This window comes from Schistocerca nitens, chromosome 5 (assembly GCF_023898315.1).
Source record: "Schistocerca nitens isolate TAMUIC-IGC-003100 chromosome 5, iqSchNite1.1, whole genome shotgun sequence".
Lineage (NCBI taxonomy): Eukaryota > Metazoa > Arthropoda > Insecta > Orthoptera > Acrididae > Schistocerca > Schistocerca nitens.
In genome coordinates, this window is record NC_064618.1 from 68,059,763 (window position 1) to 68,076,484 (window position 16,722).

General features: G+C 44.0%; 1 pseudogene; it reads right to left on the reverse strand.

Moving 5' to 3' along the window:
- Window positions 1-13,223: 13,223 nt before the first annotated feature.
- LOC126261504 (5S ribosomal RNA) lies at window positions 13,224-13,341 on the reverse strand (annotated as a pseudogene).
- Between the last annotated feature and the right edge of the window lie 3,381 nt (window positions 13,342-16,722).

A 16,722-nucleotide genomic window follows, 5' to 3' on the forward strand; every position in this document is an offset into this window, starting at 1 on the left:
TAAAATTCCAAGCACACACCTTTTTTATACATCAGTGCCCAATGGCGTAATTCCCGATGAGAAAACAAATGAAAGCGTATTAAGGGTTCGAGAGAACGTCACAGGCCCTTACAACAATCACGGCTACGAGAAGACAGACGGAGTAATGTTTAAACCTCGGCTATCTATGAGCAATTTAATATGGTAATATATACGTATATCTTTGTTATATTTTGAATTATCTTCGTTGGGAATTGACACAGAATTCATCAACCGACCACGGCATAACAAAACGGTTCAAATGCTCTGAGCACTATGGGACTTAACATCTATGGTCAGCAGTCCCCTAGAACTTATAACTACTTAAACCTAACTAACCTAAGTACAGCACACAACACCCAGTCATCACGAGGCAGAGAAAATCTCTGACCCCGCCGGGAAACGAACCCGGGCATGGGAAGCGAGAACGCTACCGCACGACCACAAGCTGCCGACCACGGCATAACAGCCCGGATAATTATAACGGACATTAATTATCATTGTCTGCGTCGGTTTCTACACTGGACGACCACAGACGTTATTTGCAAAATTGACATACATAATATTATACAAACATAAAAATGCAAAATGATTATTTCTTATATACACAATCAACATAATCGATAACTTTTCATACGGAAATGAAATCTGAGAACACAAATATTTTTTGCATATATTACACAGATTTTTTTAATGTCTTGCCCGGAGACGACGCAATGTACCCTGGCAGCATATGACTGGCATTGGTAAATGTTTGGCAATATGATGCCATTGACGTCAACACAGTCCCTGTATATCACTTTATGTTTTGTACACAATGTTTACTTTGTTCACTCTGCCACAAGGTAGTCTATTTACACTGTCGGATGCTTTACCAAGGGGTGTGTGTCCGTCCTCTAATTTGCGAGGTGACCGTATGCCTAGTCCAGGATCACTGCAGTTTTGGCTCCCCCAATCCGGGCTGTGTGCGTTCAGGAAACCTGGGAAAACTGCGCTGGATCCGTGGTCATCTCGCTGGCTTCGGAGTTTGACACCGTTCTGTTGGTTCACGAATGGAGTTCGACACTTGTCAAGTGTTCGGAATCGAAGCACAAATCACGAAAGTTATTCGTAAAAAAATGAAAATTTCAGTCTTTTTCGAAAATGTGTATTTATGAAATTCCACAACAGTGGACAGTGCGTGCGATGGGGTGAGGTTAATGTCGTGTCCAGGAGCGTCGGCGGGAACACGTTTTATCAGCGTCCGGAGGGATTGACGTCTTGTACCCGCCGTAGCAGCGATGGTGCGGCGGTTGGTGGCGCTTGCCCAGTCGCGAGCCGAGCCGGACCGGTCAGCTGTTGTGGCCTGTTGCGGATGTTCCGCCCGAGAACACCTGACCTGCTTCTCTGCACGGATCTCCGTCGAAATACATGCGACTAACATTCCACAACAGTGTACTATCTTTAAGGATACACATTATAAGCTGTGGGAATGTAATGCAATTTGATTAATCAGCGTTTATTGTCCAGTAACCCGTCGTTTCTCTGCTTTGCATTGAATATGTTGGCGTGATAACGATTTTTATGGCCTGAAATCTGAACTGCACCTTGACACTGCTATTCAGAGTTTATCATGCGCAAGTGTCACTACGCACTACACTTACTTCGTTCTCACGGTCGATGCGCTGCCATAGTGTCTCTCAATATGCGAAATCATTTCGGTTCACACACACCAATTATTTCCACCGAACGATGTTTATTGTTATCATCTTCGAAGGGACCACTACCTACTCTCTTACACGAAGTAAGTTTATTATTATTTGAGGACTGGGTTATGACAGTTTTTAAGTCAACATTTAATTTACTTCAATGTGTATATTGGTGCAGTTCCACAAGTCACTCTCTGTCCCTTCTACACACAATATTCCGTCTGTTTCCTATGATGCATATGCGCACACAGTCGACCTGGAATGCATGTTAATCCTTCGTTGCACAATTACTTTCAGTTAGGGTGAGTTTTTATACTTACAACGTTCATTGCACTTTTTATAACATTGTTACAATGCATAAATGACTTTTTACAATTTCTTAAATGTGTGACTTCATATATTTCTCTTTCGGTGTAGCTTGCCAAGGTATCACTCATCCAATAAACAGATTTCATCATGTGCATATCAGCTGTACTTGGGCATATTTCTCAATAAATACTTTGTTTGGTGAGAGAATTTGCATGAATAATCTGTCCTATGGGACTGCAGGGTAGTTTCCGTTTCCCATAACGCACAGTTAACGCTCAAAGACGTGTACAAAATACACAGGCTTCAATTGAAGCATTTGTACATTTAAAGTGTACACCACGTACAAAGATTTCGGTTCTTACTGAATTTATTTCAGTGTCGCTCTCAAAACATTATTGGTGGTAACACTGGTATACATAATCGTCCTATGACTACAAGTTACTTTTATTTAAATAGAGACTTTCTCAAGGCTTTACTTGAATCTAACACACTTAAATCTATTATAGTACTATATGAAACTTAATCATCAATTATCTATATACAATGTAAAGAATAATGACTCATGAAATTGTTCAATGATTTATAAACAACACTAATCTGTCTGTAAGCAAGTCTTCATCTTGCGTGAAGCTGAATAATAAAGGTTTTATTGATGACTGGTCGAGCAACAGCATTGTCGTATTCGCTCATCTAGATTTTCCGGGCGTCTTCCTACGGGCACAATAATTTCGTTGATGTCCCGTGCGTCTAATACCTGTCGAATTTTTCCATTCGCTTTCGTCACTGCTGCAAGAGGTCTGCTGTACGGTGAGAGATAGAGAGAGTTCGATGATGTCCCATTCGAAAATCTTTCGGATCTCTTTTGCCACTGTCTCCCTTCTCGACCATGGGATGGAGTAAGACGCTCGGCAGTAGGTTTTGTGGGTCGTCACCTCTATATGGTAGTTGTAACGCGTAATTAATCCTGGTCGTTTAGAAAATACCATTGTATATTCTGACAGCAGCTGCGTTAGCTGTTGTTTTTGCATAGGACTGAGACTTTCTGATTGCTGAACTTTATTCTGGAATGCATCTACGTTTACTTCAAAACCATAACTTTCCTTGTTGGGATAGTGAAGACCCGTTGTTGGTGAATTATTATGTAATTGCAGTACACACTGATTCCTACACCTGATATTTATCCTGTTACAACGTGGCTCAAGTATCTCTTTCGATCTCATCATTGACAGTTAACTCTTCTGCCCTTATTAATTATGCTTAGCTTCCCTGCGGAGAGGTCGATCACTGCGGACTCTATTCCCAGTATGCAAGCCACCCTTAACCCCTTGACAACGAAGAACGAACTCACAATGGCTTCGCCCGCTATGCAAATCTCTACCGGCACCTGGTGCTTAATTAACTGGCTCTGTGCGCTTATGGCTCCAGACACCTTGCAGTTGTTCACTGGGAAAGTCGGGATACTTCGTCCATTCCCAAGTGCTTGCAACAGTTCCACCACACTCATCACACTGACCAAGGCAACTGTGTCAATGATTATATTTTCTGTAATGTCATAGATTTTTGCTTCTATGATTACTTGTATGCCTTTATTATTATTCTTTGCACATTCATGCGCTTCTGTCAGGAGATAATGCTCCATATTAATTCGTTCACTGTAACACAGTATTTTGATTCCAGGTATACTATCATTTGTGGTGCTCTCACTCCCCCCCCCCCCCCTTACGGACATCGACGGGAGGATATCGTGGCCTAGTCTAGTTTATTGAACTATTTTCATGCCAGGTGCTCGGACGGTTGTTGTCCGTGACCTGTATGATGTGCACATTTTCATTTGCAAGACGCCACGGCTGCGCGATAGACGCGTTTTGCTGCGGTGGTCCGCTGTTATCATACCTCTCATTATTTTGCAGGTCTTGATGTGGTCGGGAATTATGATTCCATTTACGGTTATTTTCTTTATAATTACCGTGCCATTGGCCTCGCGCGTTTTTCTAGCGGTTGGCTCCGGCTTGTCCGGAATTATATCGCTCGTCAAATGTACCTTTTTTTTCAATATTTGCGGCTGACCTTAACCATTTTATATCTGTTGTTGCAAGTATTCTGCGGATATTCACGCCGTTTACTACCGCCCCGACCATTTCAATGGTTTTGGTTCGGTGCGTTATTATTTCTATCGTTTTTGCATCCTGAGCCATTGTTTCACGCGTGTTTACACGCTGACTTCCTGGATTAAGTCTATCGAATCTAGTAGTGACGGGAAACGTTCCATATCATTTTGGGGAACGTGTATCAGCTTTTCCTTAATGTGGGTAGGTAGATGAGATTTAAGTAGCCTAATAACGTATCTCGACGATATAGGCTCGTCCCAACGGCGCGTCTTTTGCATGTATTTTACAAAATATCGTCTGAGATTTCCAAGAAGAACTGAATAAGGTTCACGATTATACACCTCTTTCCTAAGCCTCTCTTGAATACAAGGCGTCCAATATTTTGTCTTCTCAAATTGCGCATAAGTCATGCAGCTGTCCGCTACTTCAGTAGCCCATAATGCTGCTTCCCCCTGAGTATAGGACCCGACATACTGTATTTTCTGCGCTTCATGCCATGCGTTTGGCAAGATGTTTCTGAAACTTTTGATGAACACTACCGGATGTACGGACTTCCGTTCGGTAGTGAAAGTTTGGAATTGTCGATTTTTTACTTTCCTCAACTAATATTTTTGAGTTGTAACCATTTGCGCCTGGTGCAGAGGCTGCCTGCTCCGACCTCGAGCAGCAGCTTCTCGCATTATCGAACGAAGATTCCTCATTATTACGTCCCGCATTTGTCTGTGCGTTACCAAAAACATTGGTTACAGGCGACACACCTCCATTTTCTACACGTTTTCTGGTACCAGCTAAACCTTTCTCTAAGTCTGATATCCACTTCATCTGCCAATGGGGAACATCATCACTTAGTATTTGTTTGATTGTTTTAACATCACTCTGTATCTGGCTGTTTCTTACAGCGCTAAAACTTTCAGAGTTCTTTTCGTCAAAAGCTGATTTCACTTTTGAATCAATCTTTTTCCCAGTCTCACTGTCTTTCGATTCTATCCAAGAATTACACTCAGTCTCAATTTTAGACACTTCTTTGTTCAATTTTTGTTCGACAAACTGTGTAAAATGTAGTTCTAATTTTTCTATTCGGTTAGCTAAAATATACATTCCCTCAGAGAGATCCTTGGGTCTAAATCGATCTCAGTGAACGCTAAGATGAAAATCTACAACACAGTGCTACGCCCAGTAGTAATGTACGGTTCAGAAACACGCAGCATGACTTAGCGAGAAAGGGAAAAACAATTAATATTTGAAAGAAAAGTAATGAGGAAGATATGGGGACCAGTTATAGATAACGGAGAATGCAGGAGGAGGAAAAACGAGGTAATCTACCTTCTGATGCGACAAAAAACTATGCTACAGAAGATAAAGAGCAAAATAATACAATGGGTGGGCCTTGGAGCCCGTATGCCAGATGGAAGTCACGCGAAGATGGCACTAGCGGGGAAACCAAACACCAAATGTTCCATTGGACGACCAAGGCAGCGCTGGATGGACGGCCTGGCAAAGGACCTAGTAGCCCTGGGAATTGAAGACACCTGGAGGAACCGGTCACAAAACAGGAAGGAATGGAGGCAGTTTGTGGAAGCAGGGGGTGGTCTGCAGGGCCTGTGTTCGCTGAATATCTATCTAGCTAAAATGCCAATTTCATCTACAGTGGTAATGTTCCCTACCTGCAGATTATTTGCTTGCGCATTCAACACCTGTACAGCCTTAGGTATTGACTCATATGTTTGTTTCATGCAGATTATTTACTTGCACAGTCAACTCCTGTACAGCCTAAGGTATTGACTCATATGTTTGTTTCATGTTGGCAATCTCCTTTTGCACTGATTCTAAGGACTGTACTACTTCATGGTCACTCTCAACTTGCTGTACAAGAAAACTTTCGATTATTTCACCTTTTTCTGATTGCTGACAGGAAAAGGCTTCCAATTTCTTGTCCTTTTCGGCTTGCTGGCGGTCCCGCTCAGCCTGATGTTGTGCGAACTTCGCCTGATAATTCAGCATGCACTCTAACATGGTCTGAATCGAATATCCACCAGACAGGCTGCGCTGTGTTCCTGTGTCCCGCCCCCACAGTTTCACAGGGTATTTCCCCAAACAGACTGCTTGTGCTGTCTAAAGCAGTCGCTTCAACATTTACTACACTTATGTTCTTTGGGGTCGGCAGTGCAAAATACGTCTATTCTTATCCTTTCAGCAAGTTCCCCATATCGGTTCAAAATGGCTCTGAGCACTATGGGACTCTACTGCTGAGGTCATTAGTCCCCTAGAACTTAGAACTAGTTAAACCTAACTAACCTAAGGACATCACAAACATCCATGCCCGAGGCAGGATTGAACCTGCGACCGTAGCGGTCTTGCGGTTCCAGGCTGCAGCGCCTTTAACCGCACGGCCCCCATATCGGTGTATGACACTAAAGTTCATAACATTGAGATAAAGTATAGACAACTTACATAGCAGTGCAGCTGGTTATTATTCATAAATAATTTACTACATTGGTTGGTTGCTGTTCGCCTGTGGCTTGACTACGCATTTTGACGATATTTATGGTTTACGGACGAGGACACAGTATCTGTCCACTTACTCGTTCCACACAAAATATATGAACTTGTACAAAATACACCACACTATGAAAAATTCTATCTACACACAAACTCTGTCGCCGGCCGCGGTGGTCTCGCGGTTCTAGGCGCGCAGTCCGGAACCGTGTGACTGCTACGGTCGCAGGTTCGAATCCTGCCTCGGGCATGGATGTGTGTGATGTCCTTAGATTAGTTAGGTTTCAGTAGTTCTAAGTTCTAGGGGACTGATGACCACAGCAGTTGAGTCCCATAGTGCTCAGAGCCATTTGAACCATTTGAACAAACTCTGTCGTGTCCCAAACAACTATCCTTAAACTACACTCACAACATTAGCGACATAAGATGACTTCACTGAAATTAATACTCTACTGGCAGGACATCTACACTGTATTCTTACCCTTAAATTGTATGGTTCTGGGTTCGGCTCCCCAGGAATATGTTGTTGTAATAATTTCTCTGTAGATTCTGGGTTCCACGCGTGCGGTTTGCTCGTAGTGACATGGTTTCCATGAAAGAATTTTGCTTACATTAATACATGGCATTTGTTACAAAATACAAATGTACATTTATCAATCAAGATACATATACAACATATTCTGATAGAAAAAACACAGAATTGTTGGTACACTTTCGTGCCCACTGCTCTTTCGTGCCCCACGCATCTGAGCGCCAAGTTGTTACGTATCCTCGTGCACTTTGATTTTATATACAGTTTGATTGAATGTAAAAGAATGTTATTCATTTCCCTGGTAGTAATAAATCATGGATTGAACTTTTATGATCTTTGCCTATAATACAGTTTATATTGAATAGCACTTTGATATATATAGTTAATTTGCAAAACTATGTTCTCCTCTGATCTGGCTTGTTATAAATGAAACACTGTATCAATAGTGTGACTGATTACGAAATTAAACATGTCTTTCTCTACTTTAGTCTCTGAAATGCACTGGAAATTACTGTTATTACACGCACAGAAGTTACAGTATGCAATGCCTGACAGACATAAAAGCTGCAGTGGATTTTCTTTTATTTGACCACTATTGATTGTTACGGCTAACACGTGAGCATGAAACTTAATATTATTAGCCACACCAGATTATCAACACAGCAGTCTTTGATTTCACACAAGTAATGTTTTAACTCTCTGATTTACGTAAATTATTTACGACACTAATCTTGTACTACCAGTTGCCCATGTCCATTGGAAAATGACATAATAAAATCTACAATTCTCCATTGTGGTCTCCGGGAAGCTGAAAGCAATAATTTTAATGTTCAATTACCTGCCCGTTTAGTTGTGGGAAAACTGATTTCATTCAATTATAGTTTGAACTTGCCGCTGCAGCGGCTCCCGCAGTCGTGGCGCAGCACTGCGTCACAAAAAATGCTAAATTCGCTGAAAAGGGCTAAAAATTTGGGATGAAGTACTGGGCAAGCGAGCTACAAACTATTACAACTATTTATAAAAATTCTACATTGGGAATTAACATAAAATTCAAAGTACACACCTTTTTCTATACATGAGCTCCCAATGGCGTCTTTCACGATGAATAAACAAATTAAAGCGTAATAAGGGTTCGAGAGAGCGTCACAGGCTCTTACAACATTCACGGCTACGAGAAGACAGAGAGAGTAATGTTTAAGCCTCCGCCGCTATTTATGAGTGGAAACATAAAAATGCAGAATGATTATTTCTCTTATACAGAATCCTCACAATCGATAACTGTTCATACAGAAATGAAATATAAGAACACAGATAAATCTTTTTGAATATATTTCACAGATTTTACTAATGTCTTGCCCGGAGACGTCACAATGGCAACACAATCCCAAACTTAAGCGCCCGGGTTCTTTCCCGGCTGGGTTGGAGATTGGGTGTTGTGCTGTCCTAATCATCATCATTCCATCCCCGTCGACGCGCAATAATACTGTATTTGAAAACAGAGAAATGCGCACTTGTTTTTAACATATCAGTTATGAACAATCCGTCACCAGAAAACATCCATTTACACACAACAAATATTGAAATTCTAGGCAGATTAAAACTGTGTGCCGGACCGAGATCGGAACTAGTGACCTTTGCCTTTCGCGGGCAAGTTCTCGACTGCATAAGCTACCCAGGCGTGACTCTCGACCCGTCCTCACAGCTTTAATTCCGCCAGTACCTCGCCTCCTACCTCCCAGAGTTCACAGAAGCTCTCCTGCGAATATTGTAGAACTAGCACTCCTGGAAGAAAGGATATTGCAGAGACATGACTTAGCCACAGCCAGGGAGATATTTCCAGAATGAAATTTTTCGCTCTGCAGCGGAGAGTGCGCTTATAGGAAACTTCCTGGCAGGTTAAAATAGCGTGACGGACTCGAGTTCGAGTCCCAGTCCGACACACAGTTTTAATCTGCCAGGAAGTTTCCTATCAGCGCACTCAGCGCTGCAGAGCGAAAAATTTCATTTTGGAAACAGCCAAGTGTCTATCGTATGTAGTGCCCTTCCCTAAACCTTTGAAATTTTTTACTTCTCTCAGTAAAATGGATAGAAATGTGATGTAAATTCGTTTGAACGAAATTTGTTTCAACAAGTGAGATGCCTAACTTTCCATTTTTTTTATAACTGGTTTATGTAACTTGCTACCAAATAACTAAACAGATGGTGCTCGTAACTGCAGAAAGAGTAACGCTTCTTACGTTTATCTATCTCAATAAACATTCGTTTCACTTACCCTTTTGTTAAGTTATCGAGAAAAATAACTGATCTGAGCCCGCATCTCGTGGTCGTGCGGTAGCGTTCTCGCTTCCCACGCCCGGGTTCCCGGGTTCGATTCCCGGCGGGGTCAGGGATTTTCTCTGCCTCGTGATGACTGGGTGTTGTGTGCTGTCCTTAGGTTAGCTAGGTTTAAGTAGTTCTAAGTTCTAGGGGACTGATGACCGTAGATGTTAAGTCCCATAGTGCTCAGAGCCATTCGAACCATTTTTTGAACTGATCTGAAATCACTTGTATACTTGTCATCTCTTGAACTTTTTATTAAAAACAATTTGTGAAAAATAAATCTATTGCTATGATAACATTGTAACACATGGCTGCTTATTTAAATAAGTGCCAGTCGTGATTATGTCGGTCATTAAGTACTTTAAAATAGAACCTAATCCCTGTACACACTTCATCATTATAACACGGATCTGTACTGATTTACATATATGTTAGGCAAAGATACGTCGCTCTAACGTACAGTGGAAAAACTTCAGGCGAAGCTGATAGACGTTTTCGTAAAGCTATTATTAAAATAAGTTTTCTTTCAAAAAATGGTTCAAATGGCTCTGAGATCTATGGGACTTAACATCTGAGGTCATCCGTCCCCTAGAAGTTAGAACTACTTAAACCTAACTAACCTAAGGACATCACACACATCCATGGTCGAGGCAGGATTCGAACCTGCGGCCGTAGCGCTCGTGTGGTTCCAGACTGAAGCTTCCAGAACCGCTCGGCCACAGCGTCCGGCGGTTTCCTTACAGATACACTGCCAGAACCAAATAATACACGTGTAAAGAATTTTTTCCGATGTCGGCATATGCCACCTGGGGGCTTGTACTGATAACGATTTCAGCGTCGTCCGCCAGCAGCCAGCATAGTGGCACAACACGAGAACGCAGTCTGTCTCTACCGTGTAGTAAGGAAGGCTCAGTGTGGTGCAAACGTGTGAAACAAGACGGCAACTCTTGCTTCCTACAGCCAACTGAGCCAGTGTGAAAGGGGTCAAATTGTGGACTTGCGAGCGGCAGGCTGGACCTCTCCGAGAACTACCACACAAGTTAGGCATGCTGCGTTAGCTGTGTAACAGTGCTGGCACCAGTGAGCAAGTGAACAGGTGTCAGTGACGTGCCAGTGAAATAACACACACTGCTAAGGTTATCTTTTTATTTCGAAAGGCTTTCTCAATAAGTCTGGAATTTTAAAAAAAGACAACAATTTCAAAAACAATTTAGAATAGCTGACAAATTTTCTTCATGAAAAGGAGATTGACAGGTATGACGTTAACAACTTCCCAATAGTAAGATTTTAAACTTGTTATATCTATAAGAGAACAATTCCTTTAAAAAACCTGTAAGTAGCTAGTTTGTACTAAAGCTAAAATAGTCGTCTCTCGCCAGTTAAATAACTTGTATTATACCTGTCAGTTGTTACCATATAGATGTGACTAAGCCAGCACACAAACCTTTCACACTGAACGCAGTTCCCAAAAAAAAAAAAAAATTTCCTTGGCTCGGTGAGGGAGTGACACGTGTAAAGGGGCCCAAAACACAATAGGCGGAATAGTTATTGGTGGTCTACAGGGCCACAGCAGATCAGCCCCAAAACTTCCATTACAAGTCACCGCCTTCCCAAGTTACCCAAAACTAGAAGATGTAGCATGGGCGGTGCCTACACTGACTCCGAACCACAGAGACACGCGAGACCGACCCTAAATCACCCAATCGAGGTGTGAATGAAACGGCCCGACCAAGAAGCAATTACCATATTCCCGAGGACAGGCAAACGAAAACTGTGGTGGGAAGACAGCAACAAGAAACCACTGGTGTGTTACATAAACACAGTATTCAACTTCCCACGCTCCATCACAGCTTCGGGAGCACGTTGCACTTCCAAATGCTCGTCAGAACCAACCGCTGCCAATAGTTTCAACGGCCTATAAGAAGACATACGGTCGCACGCTCTCATCTCCTGCACCACGGCTTCTAAGCTTCATAAGACACGTACATGCGGGTAAGGCAGACGCAGCCCCTGACAGCCAAGGGGTCGGCCAAAGCACATGGCAAGCAGTTGACGACCCCCAACAACAGGGCCCCGCTCGCGCCACCACCTCTCTCGGTCACCGCCCAGTACGTACTACCAAAATCCAACAAGGCGCAAATGGGTTCGTGGTTAAGTTGAACACAAATAGTGGACTTCCGAGCGGCAGGATGGACCTTTCGAAGAACTGTCACCGAAGTTAGGCGTGCTGCGTGGGCTGTGCAACAATTCTGGTATCAGTGAGCAAGTGAATGTTCTCGCACCCGTAGACCAGGTTCCAGACGACCACGCAGGACAGAAGCCCGCCTGGGTCGTCGTACTGTAGCGGCAGCAGTGACAGACTGTACAGTTACAACACCACAGATAAGAGGGCTTGAAAACCCAGATATGTCAATATGAACTATTGCGAATCGGTTATTAACAGTGTGACTACAGGTACGCACGCCTTCCGTCTTCTACTCTCTCCATAGCATCGACGCTCACTGCTCGGCTGGTGCTGTCAGAGGATCACTTGGAGAGCTGAATTTGGTATGGCATTACTCTCCAAACGAGTTGTCCTTACAGTAGGGTTGAAACGCCTAGAGGGTTGCAGCAGTGTCGAGAGTTGTCAAGAACCTAAAAATGGTTCAAATGTCTCTGAGCACTATGGGACCTGACTTCTGAGGTCGTCAGTCCCCTAGAACTTAGAACTACTTAAACCTAACTAAGCTAAGGACATCACACATCCATGCCCGTCGCAGTATTCGAACCTGCGACCGTGGGGGTCTCGCGGTTCCAGACTGTAGCGCCTAGAAACGCTCGGCCACTCCGACGGCTCAAGAACCTCGTCCTGTAGCTCATGGCCCTGCCAACTGTGGAGTTCCGCCGTGAATTGTGTTGGATTCAACGTCCGAAAGGAAGGAGTGCTTTCAGTGACTCCATTTATGCCACGCCCTGAGACCTTTTCCTGTCGATTCTGAACAGTGGTGAGTCTGGAGCATTTTCCTAGCGCATACATAAGACAACCGCGTAATTTTACTCTGGGTGTCGTGGTTCCGACCTCATCGCGGAGGGATCAGAAGAAGGGGTGAATTGTGGGTAAGAGGAAATGTGACGACCTTACCATCGCGTGACACGTCGACGGTGGTGTTAATCAGAATTGTGACGAGATTTGGTGCCAGTGTGGCACCATTAACCCACGTTATAGTTCACGTCAACCTGTGAGCTGTAGCCATTTATCTCACATGTCCCACTACACGTTGCCGGTTGAAGTGTCCCCGAGCCCGACAATGACGTCACGACGTGCCAGGCCTTACCACCTTCACAGGGTTTGTACATACCTTAGAGATAAATTTCAAACTCATGCATGGCAAATGGAGACAGTTACGAGATCTCGAAAAAGTGATCCTTGAATTGGCGCGTATACGGATGTTTCAATATGTCTTCATAATGTCACTTAAGCGTGACAAACCAAAGATTTTATTTTGCTACCTCCAAGAACAATATTCTTGCCAAATAATAAAAAATTACCGCTAACGGCATATGCAGCAGCAGCACTCCGTCATCAGGGCACATGTGGCCCACCAGGACCATCCGACCACCGTGTCATTCTCAAGTGAGGATGTGGGTAGGAGGGGCGTGTGGTCAGCACACCGCTGTCCCGGTCGTAATGATGGTTTTCTTTGACCGGAGCCGATACTATTCGGTCAAGTTGCTTCTCAATTGGCATCACGAGGCTGAGTGCACCCCGAAAAATTGCAACAGCGCATGGCGGCCCGGATGGTCAGCCATTCAAGTGCCGGCCACGCCCGACAGCGCTTAACTTCGGTGATCGCACGGGAACCGGTGTATCCACTGCGGCAAGGCCGTTGCCAACGGCACGTGGGTCTATGTGTTTTATTGCTCTGCCACAAATGTACCAGAGACTACCTGCCGCCAGTGTCTTTATAGGCTACATTAATAACGTGGACTCTACCAAACCATTATGTTAAGCCGGCGGGTGTAGCCGAGCGGTTCTAGGTTCTACAGTCTGGAACCGCGTGACCGCTACGGTCGCAGGTTCGAATCCTTCCTCGGGCATGGATGTGTGTGATGTACTTACAAGGGAACCTCCCCATCGCACCCCCCTCAGATTTAATTACAAGGATAGGCATTGAAAAACTGAACACAGATCAATCGAGAAAACAGGAAGAAGTTGTGTGGAACTATGAAAAAAATAAGCAAAATATACAAACTGAGTAGTCCATGCGCAAGATAGGCAGTATCAAGGGCACTGTAAACTCTGAGGCGCAGTGGTCCCGTGGTTAGCGTGAGCAGCTGCGAAATGAAAGGTTTCTGGTTCAAGCCTCCCTCGACTGAAAATTTTTTTATTTTTAGACTATTATTAAAGTTAAGCCACTAAAACATAATCAATTTCGCTCTCCAAAATTCCAGGACATGTTCAGATTCGCTTGGACACATGCAGGATTTGACGGTGCACACACGGAAAAATTTGAAAACGTTAAAAAACATATGTTTTGACAGAGCACAGGGAAAACTGTGCGACTGTGAAACTGTTGCAGTTCATGTGACAAACTCTTATGTTTTCATCACTTTTTTGGGAGTGATTATCACATCGACAAGAAAACCTAAATCGGCAAGGTAGAAGAATCTTTTCACCCATTCGCCAAGTGTCGAAGTTAGGCGGGTCGACAACATATTCCTGTCAGGTGACGCACATGCCGTCACCAGTGTCGCGTAGAATATATCAGACGTGTTGTCCTGTGGAGGAATTGGTTGACCTATGATCTTGCGAGCAAATGATTTCGGTGCCCATTGGAGAGGCACGTCATTCCGTCTACTAATCGCACGGTTTTGCGGTGCGGTGGCAAAATACAGACACTAAACTTATTACAGTGAACAGAGACGTCAATGAACGAACGAACTGATCATAACTTTGCGAGAATAAAGAAATTAATATTTTCACTCGATGGAAGACTTGAACCATGGACCTCTCACTCCGGAGCCGCTCACGCTAACCACGGGACCACGGGGCTCCTGAGCTCACAATATCCTTAATGTTGCTTATGTTGCGCATCGACTACTCAGTTCGTATATTTTGCTTATTTTTTTCGTAGTTCCACACAACTTCTTCCTGTTTTCTCGATTGATCTGTGTCCAGTTTTTCAAGGCCTATCCACTGTGCCAACTTATAACAAAATCCGAGGGGGGTGCGATGGGGAGGTTCCCTTGTTAGGTTAGTTAGGTTTAAGTAGTTCTAAGTTCTAGGGGACTGATGACCTCAGCAGTTAAGTCCCTTAGTGCTCAGAGCTATTTGAACCATTATTTTAATGCGTGGTGTATCATGTAAATTTGCTCATAGTTGGACGGGTTACTGTTGTAAGCAGTCAGGGACTGTGTGGCTGGTACCGGCGGACGTTCGAGTCCTCCCTCTGGCATGGGTGTTTGTGGTTGTCCTTAGGATAACTTAGGTTACGTAGTGTGAACGCTTAGGGACTGAAGACCGCAGCAGTTAAGTCCCATAAGGTTTCCCACACATTTGATCATTTTAGACCGTTTTCGTGATTAGTTATTTCACTGTTGTCATCGGGTCTGAGGACGATTCACGTCGTATCGAACCCTCGCATTAAAAAAGTTAATGCAGTCAGTACCTGGGTATTCGGATTTCTTGTCCGACATTATGCTAAAGTAGGCACTGATCACTGAAAGTACGCAGGAGAAAAAAGAATGATGAAAAAGCATCGCCATTTACTTACGTGCTGGGACCAAACTGAAGGCAAACGTCTCACTGCGCGGTGACAACACTCTGTGGCTTCATGAAAGCAGAAATTACGGCTCTAAGAGAACCACTGTAAGCACAGGCGATGGGAAGAAGAGAAACAACCCCAGCCATAACCGTCCAGCTATAGGGATGCGGCTGTTTTGGAGCACGAAAGTACCGCTTCCTTAGCGTTTCCGAGGAATGTGGCGAAGGGCATTTGCCGACATAATTCTTGGTTTTATCGCAGGAGTCCCTGAAATTGCCCCGCCCAGCTACGCCGGTATCGCCTCTGTAGCCCTCCCGATCGGGCTCCGAATCCTTTTAGTGGCCATCTCTTAGTCCGCGCCCCTGGGGGAGCGAGTGGGCAGCGCAGCGAAGCGTTCCAACAAAGCTCTGCCGATCTGTTGCGGCTGGCTGCCGTAGCGCCCTGGGCCTTGCAGTCTGGAGCGCCTTTATTAGGGCAATATCTCGCCTTGTCCTCGGCCTGAGGAGCTACGAAACCAAAAGGAACGGCAGAGTATTGTCCACGCCAACGCGCTCTAAAAATATCGGTTCAAACTTCAGTAAAACGCTTACATTTTCTTATATGGTACCACCTGCTAATATCGGCAACATAAGCAAAAATTTGTATAAACCTTTACTTGTTTCTCAAAAGGCGAAAAGGACAGAAATCGATCGCGAAATCTGTCGCTTAATTGCGGAAGTCTTAGGTTTCAAATACTGGATAGTCATCTTCAGTGCTAAAAGTTACAAAACTGGCAAATCAGAACAAATATAAAACAGTTGATGAAGACCTGTATGTGCAAATATAAGCACCACACCTTTACATACGATATATCAGCAGATGCCGAGTGCAATTCTGCATTGATTCGACAAGCACCTTCAACTCCCATCTTCAAGCCACCTTTCACCATTCCGGAAAGGTCGACCGACACAACACGCGCATATGGGGGACGGAGAATCCGAATTCACGTGCAGCTGTTAAAAACGTCTGGAATTTCTGGAAAGCTAACGTTTTCTGTGCTATGCCCAACGAGACTGTCTATAGATCGCTCTTACTCACATAGAAAACTGCCTACGAAATCACCTACCTGTACATGGTGCAGTTGCGGCTCAAACTTTAAACTGATAGCAAGGATTTCATATTTTAACAGTATGGTGCCCCTCCACATTTTCACTGTTGTGTACCTGACTGAGACGTTGCCATTTCGCCGGATAGACCATTCAGCATCATGGTGGCATGGCGGTCGGCGGATCTGACGCCTTGCTGTTTTATGTTCTATCTCCACCACTGAACCTTGAACATTTGCGACACCGCTTTTCAATAGCTGTTGTTGCTGCCGTTCTTTAAATGTGGATCGAATGTAGGCAGGATCCCGCTATCGATTACATGCGTGTCGTATGAGGAACGCTAGGCACATATAAAACTCACCACGACTGTACAAAAAAAAAAAAAAAAAAAATAGTTTTTCTTTTACTTACTATATCATTTAT